Below are 6,118 nucleotides of genomic sequence, written 5' to 3' on the forward strand. Positions count from 1 at the left end.
CCTTTATAAATAAATAAAAATCAAGAAAAATTAAATCTGACTATCTCAGAATGGGAACCGGTGGTTGAAAACACATGACTATGAACCAAAAGATGGCAAACGAGGATGTCATTTTAGTGTTGTGACCCGGCAGGGACATCAAGACAACAGTGCCTGCCATCCATCTCCTTCCTACGGGACCTAATTGACAGTAAGTGTGCTTCGGGGCCACTGTAAAGGAAATATATGAGAACTAATACAAAACAGTCAGGATGCAAGACAATGTTAGGCCTGGACTAATCTTATATGAGAGTGATCACAATGAAATTAAAGGAAGTTTCTTCTAGTATTGGGGCAGGAGGTTATTATGCTGGGTATTACTTTACGGACATAATGGCATCTGGAAATGCATCAATTCAGAAAGGATGATAAGAAATATAGATTTGATTATCTCAGGATGGTAGAAATCAGAAGAGGATGAAGTCAAACACACACACAGAGACGCAACGGGCTCAAGTTATCCTGCTCTCCCGCCCATCCATAAAGGGAAATCAAACCAAATCCTGTGACGCGTGGCAGCGGTAGCAGATTTCCTCATCCTTCTCGGCAGCCAGTGATTTTGGCCAGCTTTTCGTGGTAAGAAAAGTGACCGTTCTTGGTGCAAAAACTATGTCCTATACCGTAGCTTGAGTAAATGACATTACTAAGCTGCTCCCGAATGGACTACGTCAGGACATAGAATCGATTTCCATCATAGTCCATGTGAGGTTTTAAATTACATTATTAAGGGCAACTCTGAACAGTTGAAACTGGATTTTTAAAGAGCTGATTGACTCTGCCGGACACTAACTACAGACCCATCAAATCTGACCCTGTGCCCTCTCTGAATCTCTCTCCTTTAGCAGGATTCTTTCTCTTCACAACTGGCTACGTGATTATTGCAGCTCAATGGTTGTAACTTTTTTTCTTCTTCCTAGCTCTGTGAGTGTAACATTTATTGACAATTTCCATACCTTTTGGAAACAAAAACTAGTTTATAAAGGAGGATGGGATCCACCCAAATCATGTGGGATCCTGGATCCTTTCACAGCACTATAAGGCTACGTTGAGACAATAACGTATCAATGACCCAAACACAGCTAAGCTAATCCCTACCGCTGTGACGCAGAGTTGTCATAATGCTTCAGCAAATGTACATCACACCAGGGGAGTTGGAAGACACAATGTAAGAAACCTAATGTATGTCCCTCTAACTGTCCTGAATGCCTCTGCTGATCCTACAGCTATTATACACTCTAATCATGAATTACATTTACACTGTTAGCACTGAGGCGTTGCGCCCTAGGAGGAAGACCACTGTGTGCAGCTCACCCTGCACTAACATAAATAACATGAGAATATCTACTGCTGCTAAGCTTCCCAGTAAAGCAATGAGAACAAGCAAGCATCCCAGAAGAAAAGTGCTCAAAATAGCCCACATTAACATACAACGCTTAAGAAACAAGGTTCATGGAATCAATAATTTACTAGTAACAGATGACATTCATATTCTGACTATCTCTGAAACTCACTTAGACAATAGATTTGATGATACAGTGGTAGCAATATAAATTACATTCATATTCTGACTATCTCTGAAACTCACTTAGACAATAGATTTGATGATACAGTGGTAGCAATATAAATTACATTCATATTCTGACTATCTCTGAAACTCACTTAGACAATAGATTTGATGATACAGTGGTAGCAATATAAATTACATTCATATTCTGACTATCTCTGAAACTCACTTAGACAATAGATTTGATGATACAGTGGTAGCAATATAAATTACATTCATATTCTGACTATCTCTGAAACTCACTTAGACAATAGATTTGATGATACAGTGGTAGCAATATAAATTACATTCATATTCTGACTATCTCTGAAACTCACTTAGACAATAGATTTGATGATACAGTGGTAGCAATATAAATTACATTCATATTCTGACTATCTCTGAAACTCACTTAGACAATAGATTTGATGATACAGTGGTAGCAATATAAATTACATTCATATTCTGACTATCTCTGAAACTCACTTAGACAATAGATTTGATGATACAGTGGTAGCAATATAAATTACATTCATATTCTGACTATCTCTGAAACTCACTTAGACAATAGATTTGATGATACAGTGGTAGCAATATAAATTACATTCATATTCTGACTATCTCTGAAACTCACTTAGACAATAGATTTGATGATACAGTGGTAGCAATATAAATTACATTCATATTCTGACTATCTCTGAAACTCACTTAGACAATAGATTTGATGATACAGTGGTAGCAATATAAATTACATTCATATTCTGACTATCTCTGAAACTCACTTAGACAATAGATTTGATGATACAGTGGTAGCAATATAAATTACATTCATATTCTGACTATCTCTGAAACTCACTTAGACAATAGATTTGATGATACAGTGGTAGCAATATAAATTACATTCATATTCTGACTATCTCTGAAACTCACTTAGACAATAGATTTGATGATACAGTGGTAGCAATATAAATTACATTCATATTCTGACTATCTCTGAAACTCACTTAGACAATAGATTTGATGATACAGTGGTAGCAATATAAATTACATTCATATTCTGACTATCTCTGAAACTCACTTAGACAATAGATTTGATGATACAGTGGTAGCAATATAAATTACATTCATATTCTGACTATCTCTGAAACTCACTTAGACAATAGATTTGATGATACAGTGGTAGCAATATAAATTACATTCATATTCTGACTATCTCTGAAACTCACTTAGACAATAGATTTGATGATACAGTGGTAGCAATATAAATTACATTCATATTCTGACTATCTCTGAAACTCACTTAGACAATAGATTTGATGATACAGTGGTAGCAATATAAATTACATTCATATTCTGACTATCTCTGAAACTCACTTAGACAATAGATTTGATGATACAGTGGTAGCAATATAAATTACATTCATATTCTGACTATCTCTGAAACTCACTTAGACAATAGATTTGATGATACAGTGGTAGCAATATAAATTACATTCATATTCTGACTATCTCTGAAACTCACTTAGACAATAGATTTGATGATACAGTGGTAGCAATATAAATTACATTCATATTCTGACTATCTCTGAAACTCACTTAGACAATAGATTTGATGATACAGTGGTAGCAATATAAATTACATTCATATTCTGACTATCTCTGAAACTCACTTAGACAATAGATTTGATGATACAGTGGTAGCAATATAAATTACATTCATATTCTGACTATCTCTGAAACTCACTTAGACAATAGATTTGATGATACAGTGGTAGCAATATAAATTACATTCATATTCTGACTATCTCTGAAACTCACTTAGACAATAGATTTGATGATACAGTGGTAGCAATATAAATTACATTCATATTCTGACTATCTCTGAAACTCACTTAGACAATAGATTTGATGATACAGTGGTAGCAATATAAATTACATTCATATTCTGACTATCTCTGAAACTCACTTAGACAATAGATTTGATGATACAGTGGTAGCAATATAAATTACATTCATATTCTGACTATCTCTGAAACTCACTTAGACAATAGATTTGATGATACAGTGGTAGCAATATAAATTACATTCATATTCTGACTATCTCTGAAACTCACTTAGACAATAGATTTGATGATACAGTGGTAGCAATATAAATTACATTCATATTCTGACTATCTCTGAAACTCACTTAGACAATAGATTTGATGATACAGTGGTAGCAATATAAATTACATTCATATTCTGACTATCTCTGAAACTCACTTAGACAATAGATTTGATGATACAGTGGTAGCAATATAAATTACATTCATATTCTGACTATCTCTGAAACTCACTTAGACAATAGATTTGATGATACAGTGGTAGCAATATAAATTACATTCATATTCTGACTATCTCTGAAACTCACTTAGACAATAGATTTGATGATACAGTGGTAGCAATATAAATTACATTCATATTCTGACTATCTCTGAAACTCACTTAGACAATAGATTTGATGATACAGTGGTAGCAATATAAATTACATTCATATTCTGACTATCTCTGAAACTCACTTAGACAATAGATTTGATGATACAGTGGTAGCAATATAAATTACATTCATATTCTGACTATCTCTGAAACTCACTTAGACAATAGATTTGATGATACAGTGGTAGCAATATAAATTACATTCATATTCTGACTATCTCTGAAACTCACTTAGACAATAGATTTGATGATACAGTGGTAGCAATATAAATTACATTCATATTCTGACTATCTCTGAAACTCACTTAGACAATAGATTTGATGATACAGTGGTAGCAATATAAATTACATTCATATTCTGACTATCTCTGAAACTCACTTAGACAATAGATTTGATGATACAGTGGTAGCAATATAAATTACATTCATATTCTGACTATCTCTGAAACTCACTTAGACAATAGATTTGATGATACAGTGGTAGCAATATAAATTACATTCATATTCTGACTATCTCTGAAACTCACTTAGACAATAGATTTGATGATACAGTGGTAGCAATATAAATTACATTCATATTCTGACTATCTCTGAAACTCACTTAGACAATAGATTTGATGATACAGTGGTAGCAATATAAATTACATTCATATTCTGACTATCTCTGAAACTCACTTAGACAATAGATTTGATGATACAGTGGTAGCAATATAAATTACATTCATATTCTGACTATCTCTGAAACTCACTTAGACAATAGATTTGATGATACAGTGGTAGCAATATAAATTACATTCATATTCTGACTATCTCTGAAACTCACTTAGACAATAGATTTGATGATACAGTGGTAGCAATATAAATTACATTCATATTCTGACTATCTCTGAAACTCACTTAGACAATAGATTTGATGATACAGTGGTAGCAATATAAATTACATTCATATTCTGACTATCTCTGAAACTCACTTAGACAATAGATTTGATGATACAGTGGTAGCAATATAAATTACATTCATATTCTGACTATCTCTGAAACTCACTTAGACAATAGATTTGATGATACAGTGGTAGCAATATAAATTACATTCATATTCTGACTATCTCTGAAACTCACTTAGACAATAGATTTGATGATACAGTGGTAGCAATATAAATTACATTCATATTCTGACTATCTCTGAAACTCACTTAGACAATAGATTTGATGATACAGTGGTAGCAATATAGGGTTATAAATGTTACAGAAAATACAGAAATGCCAAAGGTGGAGGTGCTGCTGTTTATATTCAGAACCACATTCCTGTAAAGATTAGAGACGATCTCATGTTAAATACTGTTGAAGTAATATGGCTACAGGTTCATCTGACTCTCCTAAAGCCCATTCTGGTGGGAAGCTGCTATAGACCACCAAGTGTTAACAGTCAGTATCTGAATAATGTTAAATACTGTTGGAAGTAATATGGCTACAGGTTCATCTGCCTCTCCTAAAGCCCATTCTGGTGGGACGCTGCTATAGACCACCACGTGCTAACAGTCAGGCTCTGGATAATACATGTGAAAAGGTCATGGGGCCTAATATAGTGTAGAAGAGGTCATTACAGAAGTTTTGTTGTGATTCCTATGTTGTTGATGTAAATAATATTTGTTGGTCCGTGGTGTGTAATGAGGAGCAACCAGAAGCTGCTGGTCTGTGGTGTGTAATGAGGAGCAACCAGAAGCTGCTGGTCCGTGGTGTGTAATGAGGAGCAACCAGACGCTGTTGGTCTGTGGTGTGTAATGAGGAGCAACCAGACGCTGCACTTGACACATTTTTTAAATTGCTTATCCCAGTTACTAATAAGCACGCACCTATTAACAAAATGACTGTAAAAACTGTTAAATCCCCTGAGGATTGATGAGGAATTAAAAAATTGTATGGTTGAGATGAATGAGGCAAAAGGAATGGCAAATAAGTCTGGCTACACAACAGATTGGCAAAACGTACCGCAAATTGAGAAATAATGTGACTAAACTGAATAAAAAGAAGAAACTACACTATGAAACAAAGATAAATGAC

The sequence above is a fragment of the Oncorhynchus kisutch genome, linkage group LG26 (genome assembly GCF_002021735.2).
Source record: "Oncorhynchus kisutch isolate 150728-3 linkage group LG26, Okis_V2, whole genome shotgun sequence".
Classification (NCBI taxonomy): Eukaryota; Metazoa; Chordata; class Actinopteri; order Salmoniformes; family Salmonidae; genus Oncorhynchus; species Oncorhynchus kisutch.